Below are 12,737 nucleotides of genomic sequence, written 5' to 3'. Positions count from 1 at the left end.
CTTTTATAAGGAGGGGAGGGATTATAATGTTTTTAATTTTATATTTTTCTCTGTTATAATCACTGTTGTCAACCGCCCGGATTGGTTCGCCACAGGGCGGTATACAAATAAATATTATTATTATTATTATTATTATTATTATTATTATTATTATTATTTTATTATGTTTATCATAATTTTTTTAAATGGATTTTATTTTGTAACCACCTCAGATCCCTTTCTGGGAGAAAGGAGGCACAGAAATGAAATGAATAAAATAAATAAATCAATTGAAAATTAAATCTATTAATTCTTGCCGTAATTTATAGTTGCCACATGGAAGAAACTAATTTTGAAGAGAAAAAAACAGCTCACTGGCAAATCAGATGAGGCAGCATGACTTTAAATACTACATCTACAATCCATTTGGCAAACTGTTACTGGACTGGACTGGACTGGCTCATCCTTTTATTTGATTATGTTCTGTAAGGTATTACAAAGTGACTTCTAAATACAGTACTGGGGTTTTAGGCCTAAAGCAGCAACGAAACCCCATCAGTCTATACCATCAACTTGCAAAAGACTGAAGGAGTAATTGAAATAATAAAGGATTTGGGATGACATTCTGCTAGTTAGGTTACTTGAATACCACCCACTTGAACAAGGTTTAAGTGCCCTTAATTACCTGTAGGATTTATTAACTGATACTACCACAGTGCATCAGTAACATGATATGTTTACCCAACAAGTTACCAATCTCTGAAAATATCAATAGTGAACAAATACATAAATACAACCACTTGGATTCAAGAAGGAAAGAGCCAGAAAAGGGACATAGCTGACCAGCAGGAAGACTTCTAAATGAAAGGATTCCAAGACAAGAAGCATTTGTCTTTATGTGGGAGGGATGGGGGAAAATATCTTTAAAACCATTGCCCCCAGATCACCTGCCAGCCTGGCCTCTGTGCTTTGTGTAAGCTTACATACCACCAAACACATTCTTGTTTGATTTCAAACAGGATCAGGTCTCAACAAATCCTGGATGGGAGATACTACCAGACATTTGTAAAAAGAGCTATGAAAAAATCATGTTTGAAACATTGGAGAGTCAACAACAGTTAAGAGTTGACAGTAGTGGACTACATAGACCAATGGACAACCTCATGTTCCATATTCTGGCACATGCTCTTACAAGACTGTGCCAAGCTCTTTCAATACATTTTTATGGCTCATGAGAGGAAAAGTGGGAGGATGGAAAGGAAAGGAAGAGGAAAAGAGTCAAAACGGAGGAGGGGAACTTATGACCCACCTCCGGATGTTGAAAGACTGCAATGGAGCACTGCTCCCTCATGCCACATGTTCAAGGCAAATGACTGCAGCAGAAGAACCTCTTCTACTTGACATCCACATGAAAAATGTGTTTATGGTCTCACATTCTCAACAGATGCTGGGACAGAGAAGACTAAGGTGTCTATTTTAAACAAAAACAAAAAGGGAAATAGAGGGCAAAGACAGAAACTGGCCTACTCAAGCATCTAATAGCATGTGATGGGTGGTGGGATTACAGCTGAGGCAATGTATAATTTAGGTAAAACATTGATTTCATCCCTCCAGTATGTAGGAATATGTAAGGAAAAAGGAAAGAGGATCTTCTCCCTTTTCTCACTATGTAACTGGCAGGCTTCTAAGGCTCATTACCACAAACCTCAGGGCTTTACTCTTGCTGCACACACCTGAAATATGTTCTCTCTCTCCCCAGTTCTCCTTCTCCTGTGTCTCACATACACAGAAGCATATGCATCAATTTAATATTTCTATTGATTATTTAATCCCTGAGTAGAAACACTTCTCAAAAAGCAAGGGAATGAATCACACAATCTTTCAGATATCATAATCATGCATTTTCCAACATTCCTCACCAATGGCTTCACTACCTAGGATCTCTAGGATTTGAAGTCCAACAATGTCTAAAGTGTCACATGATTACCATCCCTTCCCACTCTGTATTGTTAGTCTCACAAGTGTATTTATAATCTACATAATTCACATATTTAGCCACAGTGCTTATCATCTGAGTCTATACAAAGAAGCATATTTGGCATTAAGTGTCATTTCTGAACAACTTTCAAAGGCACCACCATGATTAGTACACATAGTATTTAGTTACGTATGTATGGTATAGCATTGATTTGCTGCTGCTATCACTGCTACCAACACCACCATACATTTTCAAATTTCAAAGATGCTGACAGTGAAAAACACTACAACTTACAAAGGAAAATAAAACAATCATATAAGAAAACAAAAACTTATGAGATCAGTGGATACAAAACAAGAGAGCTAAAACAACCTACAGTGACATTAAGGGTCTTGAAAGATAGAAAAAAGCTTAGGAGAGCAACAATGACAACAACATGAGAACACTGAAAACATGGCAGCACAGGTGCCAAAAGAGCCCTCCTGGGATATGCATCCCAAAATGGGGTACCACTATCAGAAAGGTCCTACTGTGCTTCCCCACCCAGACAACAGAGAATGTGAAGGCACCACAAGGAGAGACCAACTCTGTCAATATTTCAATTCTCAATCCTTTAAGTTTACATAGACAAGGATGATTATTGCACAAAAACAGTCACAGCTGGAATATTGACTGAAACTGATAAAAAGCATTTCTGTCCAAGACTTCCACCTGTGCCTCCAGGAACAAAGCCAGATCCAAGAGCACTCCTAAACTATAACCTGCCTTATTAGTGACAACAAAATCCCATTAGAACAGGCAGACTCCAGATCACATAGACTCTCCACCATTATCACATTCATTTTGTATGGACTTAGATTCACTGTGTGGGACTTTAAATCATCTTTCTGGTTCAAGACCAAAGTAAATAAGATGAAAAATGAAATACAAAATTAGTAATCCATGTATGGATGACATCACAGTCCTAATCTATTCTCCCTTAAATTTATAGAGACATTACCAAGAAAGAGTAAACTATGGAAATGGTCCAGCAAATTCACACATGTACCACAATCTTATACAAACTGGCAATCACTTAACAGCCCAATAATTTATGATCGTATTGTTACCAATAAATGGTAAGAAAAGTCTTACTAACATAAGATTTAATGTATCTTAATAACAGAATTTATTCCAACAGAAAAAAAAGGAATGAGGGAGGATTTGAGTTAGAGGTCATAAATGTATGCAGGATCGGCTGTTCATTTCTAATTCCTATCCATAATAATGTTTTCCCAAATTTATCCAACCTCTCTTTTGCAAATTTGTGTGAAATGACATGACAAATAACTCATATCAATATAGTTATCTCCTGCTCTCTTGAATGTATGGAAACAACCACTTTAGCCTGTCATTATTGTTTGTTTCCTCAGTGTCTGTTCAGCAAATTATTCAAAAAGAAGAATTATGTCAGGAGGTGCCATGTTTCCCGCCATTTATTTATTTATACATACATTTCTTCCAACATGGGACCCAATGTGGCTCACAACACTGATTAAAATACAGTACAGCTCAAAATTAATCATAATGGTATAAAAGTTTTGTAAAATGTAAAATAAACTGTCCTATTAAAAAGGACACTAATTGAAAATAATAATTTAAAAGCATTTAAAATGTAACAATGTGAATACAAGTATAGCTACCCTAGGAAGAACCTATCATAGGGTTTTATTTGCAAATTTCTTCATCAGGGCGTTGCAATTGCCATCCTTTGAGGCTGAGAGAGTGTGACTTGCCCAAGGGTCACCCAGTGGGTTTTTATGCTCAAGCAGGTAACTGAAGCCTGATCTATAGAATCATAGTCCAATACTCAAATCACTACACCACCTTACATTATAATTAATCTCTGTGCACAGAAGCACAAAACCTTAGACCTTAATGCCCAAGGAACAGTAAAGCAGTTGCAACTGACATTGCAGCACCACTGATGTTTGAATGTTGCATGGCACTGCTTGAAGGACAGCCATGTAAAGCCTGTACAGATCTCATCCACAGTATTCTGAGCCCTCTTCACATGGACATGAACCAGAACACTGGAGACCCAAGCTTCCTCGACTGAGCTGCTTTTGGGGAAAGCTAGATAGCTGCAATACCACTCCGACCAGTCAAAACAAGTGATTACTCTCCTGTAACACTGCACAGATCCACCCTGATTAACCCAATGGAACTTGTCATGGCCCATGCTTGGTATAAAATCCCTCAAAAACAATACCAATATAGATCTCATCAGCAAGACCCAATTTGGGTCTAATCCTACAAGTTGGTCAAAATAACAAAAAGGCCAGATGATGTCAGGGATATGTTGATCAGTGAGACAGGCTGCAAGGAACACATCACACTTATGCCTTGGAGCAAAGGAAATCATCTGTAAAATGATGGCATCACTGCTTCAAATTACAGACTGGTTGTGTTAGTTTAATTTGGTGTAACTGTGGGCTCTATTATGCTGTAGGGATGGTTGGTTTTTGCAGAATTTGCATGGGTTAGTTTCTGTTGTCATTTTTGCACTTAAAATTAGAGTGGGGGCAATAAACAGATATCACAATACGTAATAGTAATTACTTACACTGTGAAGTACTAGAGTTTACCAGAGTCTTACAAAAGTCTTAGAAAAGGCTGACATGATGTTTTAAGTCTCCTAGAGTCTACTTTCAGTCCTCAATCATGTGAAACTTCCAACCCTGCTGTGTACACCACTGACCACAACAAAGATTGTGGTTTCTCCCACACTTGCCTTATATAGATTTAAATTAATGCTATTCATCATGAGTGTAAAAGAAGGGAAATATAAAAATACAGTAACCTAAGAGAAATCCAGGCCTTGTCTGAATTTGTTTTTAATGCTGTTTTTAAATGTGTTTTAAATAGAAATTTCAATTGTCTTTTAACTTTTTTATTAAGTTTTTTTATTGTATTGTGTTTTTAAAATGTTATATGTTGCCTTGGATCCCATGTTGGGAGAAAAGCGGGCTATAAAGCAAATAAATAAATAGCCCACAGCACTGGCAATTTTTGAACTGGTGAGCTAGCCTTATGACTACAAATTCAGTGGGCTCCACTCAAAGAATTTCTTCCCACAATGTTTACACTAGGAACCTTCTTTTCTTACTGATTAAGTGCATCTGCTATTTCGGGATACAGGAAACAGTATTTAAACCATGCAATACTTTTCCCCCCTGAAAACACCTGGAAGTATTCTAAAAAATATTAAAAGCCTACATGCTGCTCAGCTTTATTTGTTTCTGTTGTGGAGAAAGCTTAGCCACATGACTGAACTGGTGCCAACAGTTCATGATATAGCAAACACTCATAAGTTCCACTACCGTTAGGATTCAAATTAGCATGGATGCTTACCATCTCAATTACAGCAGCAGGAGGAATGAATGCAGTTGTCCCCATCTAAATCCTTCTTCTGTCAACTACAGTCTGCTACAGCTAGCCAAAGAAATTGTCCCCTCAACTTGCCAAAACAGAAAATCCTGATGAATACATATCCCTTTCTGCAGTGTACTGTAGAGCAATAATTCTAACATGGAGTCCTGGAACCAGATCCTGGTTCTGGATACAGGATCTTCAACACTTTGGACAGCAAATATTGCAGATTTAACACAAAAGTAACTTTTACAAGCTCTAGTTCTGATCATGTGTGAATGGAAGGGTCATTGGAATAATTTGCTACTGAGTTTTACAAATCCATGATTCCTAAACCTGACCCTCAGCAATGTGACTGGAGAGTTTTGGGTGCAAGTGTCTCAGGTATAAGACTGAGAAATTACACCCCAAAATTTAGGAAGGCAGATGGAGTAGATCTTGGGCTTTCGGATCTTAGTCTCTGCAGGAACAAGATAGGGTTTCAGATTGGGTTCTGCCGAGCCCAGAGTAGGAGGTAGATTTTAAGTGTTCCAGAGAGGGAACTGTGGTTAATGTGTAGAGTGAGGAACTTTAAACCAGATAAATACTCCAAGTGAGGGAGTTATAAAAGTTAGCCTGAGTGGCAATACTATTAGTTTGTAGATTTAGGAGAATAAGCAGGAAAGGACAGTGTGTGAGAGTGTCATTGATAACCAGTAACATTGGAGTTTATCACACAGGGCACTTACCGCTGCCAAAACATTGCCTAAGTGTTTCCCAAACGTTTCAGGAGGGTCGGAGGTGGGATCATTCGTTGCACTACTGAAACATCATTGGAGGCTTCCCTTCTGTTAATAAAAATGGCTTTTCTGAGGCTTCCCCACAAATGCTTCCATGATGGAAGGGAAGCAGGAAGCCTCCAATGTTGTTTCAGTAGCGCGACAGATGATCCCACCTCCGGCGCTCCTGAAACATTTGGGAAACACCTGGGCAACGTTTTGGCAGCGGTAAGTGACCTGTGTGATAAACTCCATTGAAACTCTGTGGAGAGTTGAGATTTTGTAACGAAGTTAACATTCAAAAAAACAATCTTACCAACTGTACTAAGAAATACTTGCTTATTTCAAAACTATTCAAGTAACATCTGTTGGAAACATTTGTTTAATAAAGTTTAGATTTTATCTTCATAAAAGCTTGTCTACAGTTTTAAATCACATCCATGTTACCATCATTATTGCATAGTAGTTTAAACAGAAGCCTTTTAAAAGAGTCTGCTTCAGATTGGAGACTCACAATCACATAAGTATTTATTTTGGTGGCAGTGATAAGAGAGTGCGCATCACAAAAACATTCACATATCAGATCAAATATATTCTTCTGCTCTGACAGATACATATCTGGCATAATCCAGAAAAAGGTGGGCATGGTGTAACCCCACTGAAATCAATAAGGTTTAAGCACATGATAATGCATAACCAGCTGTTTCAGGAATGTCTCAAACACACATGTGAGGCCTCTGTGTGGTATAAACATCAATATCTACACTACCAAGCTGTCTCGTTCTCTTCAGTGGTAAGGAAGGCTCTATGTAGAGAATCCTATTTTATAAATGAAACACTCTGCAACTATAAAGAGTGGGACAGCCTTTACTCTCATAGAACTCTATAGGGTAATTATAGCCCCATGAAGATTTCACTTTCTGTGGAGCATTCAAAATATTTAAATTATCACATCAAAATAAGAACTGTTCATATAATGCCCAGCGTTTTGCTGGAGAAGCACAGTGAGGCTGGGTGATGAGGCTATCTGAATAATATAATATCAAGTTATGGAGGATCTACAGTGCAATCCTACATATGTCTAATCAACATGAATCCAATGTTACCTACTCCCAGGTAAGTGTGCATGGGAACACAGACTCAGTGTACAATCGGCCCTTCTTATACACAGATTTTTTATACACAGATTCAAGCATCCATGGTTTGAAAATGTTCAAAAAAAGAATAAATTTCAAATATCAAACCTTGATTTTCCATTTTTTATAAGGGACACCATTTTGCTATGTCATTCTATTTAATGGGACTTGAGCATACATGGATTTTTTTATACACGAGGGATCTTGGAACCAAACCCCAGTGTATAACAAGGGTCCACTGTACTTAATATTTTGAAGGAGAGGCAGGAAATGTGTGGCTTTCCAGCTGTTGTTAGGAGTAAAGATCATGATTAAAGGGCTGTGCAGAGCGGCCATTAAGGCTGGCCTGGGAGGAGAGTCAGGGCGTGGTGTCCATATGATGCACACCCCGACTCCACCTCCATGATGGCATGATGCTGTGTGCTTCTCCACATGTTGCATGGTGTCATGGTGTTCCTCTGGCACTGTGTTTACACAACGCAGCACCAAAGGAGCACCTTAAAGCTTTTTGCAGCTCCTTTTTGGGTCCTGGAAAGTCCAGATCGGGGCCGTGATGTGGCCCCAGTCTGGGGAAGATGGAGGCTGCTGCACAGCCCCTAACTGTCAGAAATTATGAGACCTGGAGTTCCATAGCATCTGCAAGTTAATCAATGGAAGTTAAATTCAACACATCGTATGGTTCAGATGTTGGAAATCCATCATACCTCATGCTACAGATTACATTCAGAATGGAATAGCATCATGTTTGCAGTGAGCCTTCTTCTATTCAACTCAAATCATTTGAATAAATAAATAAATAAATAAATAAATTTGGGGCAGCATAAAAACCATTGTGACCCCACACCTGCTTTATAGCAGAGGGAGCAGCTTCTCAGTTTGTCTGCATGGCCATCCGGTTAAACAGCAAATACTGGATAACTGTAGTATCATATGATAGAATCATAATGGCAGTTACAAACCAAGGATAACCTATTCTGTCTAAGAAAAGGTATTTGCTGTCCTTTGGTTTAAAGTAAATAGCAAACACTTGATCAGGGGGAAAAAACTTTTTATAATGCTAAATGATTACAAAACATTGATACAATTATACAATTATGGAAATAATTTGATGAGATTAGAAATATTTTATATGGTTAAAACAGTGTCCTTTTCAAGAACAGTGAATATTGCACTATTTGTTACAACAGCTTTCACTTTACTTCTAAATATCAAATGGTCTGTAATTGTTATCATAATGATATACAACAATGATCATTTTTATTGCATACTTTTAGTGTCATTTAAGAGAACATGTCATATTCAAAACAAAGGGATGCAACCATAGACACTGCAAAGGCATCCAAGTATATATGTAAGGATTTATTTTATTTTATTGTTTTATACCTGGCCTTTATGCATAACAGTACTGAAATAAAATACACATTTTCAAAAACTTAGCCAAGCACTAAACTGGTTAGACTGCTTTCAGACATAGACTGATCTACAAGCAAAACATTTGCCTGAATAAAAATGGACAACAGGAAAGAAAATCTAATCTCCCTTGGCAGAGAGTTCCAGAGTCTAAGAACAATCACCAAGAACTTATAATGCTGTGCTCATATAACGAAGGATGCTTCATTATTATGCTTCATTGTGGTGAATATCTCATCCATTATAGAAGCTGTATTTGTATTAGCCTACAGGCCTAAACATATTGAAGGCACCAAATCCCATCTTGAAAGCTAAGCAGGATCAGGTCTAGTTAGTAGTTGGAGGGGAGAACACCAACAAATACCAGGTGCTATAGGCTGTATTTCAGAGGAAGGAACTTGCAAAACCACCTGAGCATTCCTTGCCAAAGAAAACCTCACAAAATTCATGGGGTCACCATAAGTCAACAGGTGACTTGTATATGTATGTGTGTGCCTTCAATGGACATACACACACACACAGAGGCAAATATTATCCAGCTCTAAAATACAGTACTACAGAGTATTGGTTTATTTTTGGTTTAAGAAAAGATGTGTGTTCTACCACGAAGTAATTATCTCCAGAACTAAAGAGATTTTAACAGTTTACCAAAATTAAATTGGCCTTGGCACTACTTTGGACTCAGTTTTTAAAAGTAAAGAGCTATAGAAAACAGCCCACTCAAATAATATACCATAGTCAATTTTTAAAAAATTAATTTCATATCTGTAAATGTCCTTGTGCAGTTTTTTGTTTTTAAGATATTTTGTGCCAGCTTAAGACTGCAATCCTAAATACACCTACTACGGCGTAACACCCATTGAAGACAGCGAGGCTTATTTCTGAGTAAACCCTTTTTCTTTTAAAATCACGGTCAAAAAAATATTAGTTGTCTGACTGACAAAACACAAGCTAGTTTTGTCCATTAGAAAAGGCCTCTCACTCCACGCTGCCCTCACCAAAAAAAGGCAAGTAAAGAAAGAACCCAGAAAAATCTTTTAACCTTTCACAGAACCTAATACTTGAGCTTAGAATTCTTCTTTCTTTTTTTTACAATGTGACTATGGAAGCTGGAGTTGTTCTGCTGCAGTAACAAACAAGGAAGTTCTCGCTTGAGTGCCTACTAATGAACAAAGGTTAACTTTATCTCAAAGGTCAAATGCCTGGTGGCGAAGGTTATGACCCTAACAACTTAAATGGTGACCTTGCCACGTGCCTAGTATATTGCAGATCCTGATACAGATCATCTGGTAGAGGACTGGTCATAAATTAGTTTGATGTTACACTCCCACAAGAGTTTTCCAACTAGTCATTTAATACATGGCCTGGAGAACTGAAAGAAGAAAAGCAACCCAAAATTTAGAATAACACAGCTCACCCTGTTGTTGGTTTTTTATGTTAAAATTTCAATCAAATACACAAATTCAGTGCACCTGAATTTAGCCACCTCCTTGCTTTGAAAATTGTGATATTCCTCATTTTCCTTCTATATACATATTTGTCAGCCAAAATTTAGACCCCCCCCCCCCGTTTCTTTGCCATTTTCTTATGAAAATAATTTATGTTTGTGATTTCAAAAGAAGCATTATTTCTCATCTTGCAACTATGTCACACTCCTAGGTAGGAGGTAGGCAATAAATAAAAGGTCACAAAGCAATAGTTACAAATACGCATTTAAGGAATAAAGGTGCATCTTATATCAGAAATCCCTGAGAATTAAAATATCTTGGATCAGTACAAAATAATGGCACATTGAGTGGAAAGCCACAACAGTCTGGCATGTATCTGAAAGCACATTTTGGAGTCAGAACCCCCTCCCCTGCCAATACTGGCAACTTTTCAAAACTTTTAAGTAGATAAAAACATTGTTCCTTGCATGTAGAGCTTTTGGGTTATAGCAAATGCTTTTTAACTCAGCTATATGTAAGCTGACCAACTGACCTATTTTTTATACAGTTATGCTGGCAAGTTGCTTGCCATATCTAAAAAGGCAGTAAATGCGTTACATAAAATCAAGAATAACTGAAAACAAAGGGCCTCCAAGACTTTGTTTCATCATGTTCTTGTTGCGCATACAGTATAAGTTGCCATTACTGCAGCTCTGCAAGAACCAATCACTATCAACTTGGCCTATGTTCAGTTGGGACAAAGAATTCTGGGTATAGCAGGGAGAAGAAGAAAGAAACCACAACCATTCTCTTGCATATACAAACAATGAGGGTTGCCTAATAATGTTTCATTACTGAAATGTTCTCTACAACACACAGAACGGATGGGATGCGTGATACAGTAAAACTGTGGAAAAATAAGGAGTTAAAATATAAGCGTTTTACATTTTCAAATGAACAGCGCACAAAAATACCTTCCAAAATACTGCAAAATACTGTAATTAAATATATAATAATTATTTTTTAGCTTTTAAAAAAAAGTCAAAATTTAAGAACAAGGTTATGATACAAGATTAAACGGTGAAAGAGTTTTAACTAAAATGATCCCTATATATGTGTGTGTGTAAAACTTTGATTATTATTAATATCACTAATTATATAATTGTGTGTCTGTGTGTGTGACAACTGATTACTTCTTATTCTTTTCCCCAACAATATTATATTGCAGCCATAGTTTCAGTGAAGGTTTTATAATCATCTGTTTTGATGAAAGGTATTGATTAAACATTTAATATTACTATAGCAGGGCTTTGTTAAGATGATACTTTGAACAATTTTAATGAATTCAATGGATTATTTGAAAAATCACCTTAGAACAATTGAGTCAACAGGTGTACAAAGATTAAAAAATGCCAATTATTTTAGGGACTATAGTTTTGCACTAAACTTTTTACTGGATTATCACTTTTCCATGTTTAATTCCAGTGTTATATGTAATTATTAAATGTCACATAAAATCCCTACAACAAAGATGAGACTCCAGCCTGTTGACACTTTTACTCAATTAATGAACACAGAAACAACATTTCTTTTTTTAAAAAAAAAACTAAAGGAAAGCCCCACCTCATTAGAAAGGATCAAATCACCAATATTTTTCAATCCATTTATCAGAAGTACACTATGAAAATAATTACATCACATACTCTAAAGTGAAAGCACACAATCTCAATAGCCCAAAGACCAAAGCTTCACTTTATAATTATACATACCAACAATTCCAAAAACATCACTACACAACCAATTCTAAATAAGACCATCCAAGCTACTAGGGTACCTAGCACTTAAAACTGTAGGTCATAAATGCAAGCTGATTCTCCTCTGTAATTCTCCACCAAACTGTTCTTCATATGAATGACCTACAGTAAGTCCAGTGGGTTGCCTTGAAAGGTCAAACTGTTGCCACTGTTAACCCTAATAACCTAAAAGCTCCAGAGCTGCCTAAAACAGTAAGGGCTATTAAATGTCTGTTGCAAACTATATAATTTTGCTCACGAGCAGTATTTGTAGCTGCTTGTGTACTAATATACTAATACTTATAGAATTATGTATAGCTTTAGAATCAGTGACATTCCATATGCAGGCAGCAACTGCTGAAATGGTAATTTTGTATTGTCCTCTCTCTTTCAGAAGGGCTTTTCTTTAATTGTGGCAATTAAAATCAACCATGTACCTAAGAGGATGCATCCATTTTTTTTCTTCCATGGCCATGTTTTGCATACTCAGCCCCATGTAAGGACTGGACTTACCACAGAAATACTGACAATTAATTTCTTCCCTAAATGGCCAAATTTTAACACTTCTAGATAATAAGTTCTATAGAACATACGTAAACATCCTGTTTTACATTCTTTAACCAGGCCATAAAATATTTTACCAATAGACTCTTATAAAAATGTTTTACATATGCAGAAAAGACAATGGCCTTTCTGAACAATGCTACACTTCACATCTAACTCTTTTCCACCATTGCGTACACATGAACCACAACCACAGCCATGCTGTCAACCAACACAGCATATCTATGTTAGACAAGCAGAAACTTTTGACCTAAGCTAATAAAATCAAAACTGTATTCAGA

At 36.9% G+C, this 12,737-nt stretch overlaps 1 protein-coding gene across 8 annotated transcripts in view; it reads right to left on the bottom strand.

Annotated features, from left to right (window-relative positions):
* Window positions 1-12,737, bottom strand: part of NFIA (nuclear factor I A) — a 599,011-nt gene that overhangs the window by 400,412 nt on the left and 185,862 nt on the right. The window lies entirely within an intron of this gene.

The sequence above is a fragment of the Sceloporus undulatus genome, chromosome 4, assembly GCF_019175285.1.
Source record: "Sceloporus undulatus isolate JIND9_A2432 ecotype Alabama chromosome 4, SceUnd_v1.1, whole genome shotgun sequence".
NCBI lineage: Eukaryota > Metazoa > Chordata > Lepidosauria > Squamata > Phrynosomatidae > Sceloporus > Sceloporus undulatus.
The sequence above is the reverse complement of the archived record's forward strand: the minus strand, read 5'-3'. Positions and strand labels throughout refer to the sequence as shown.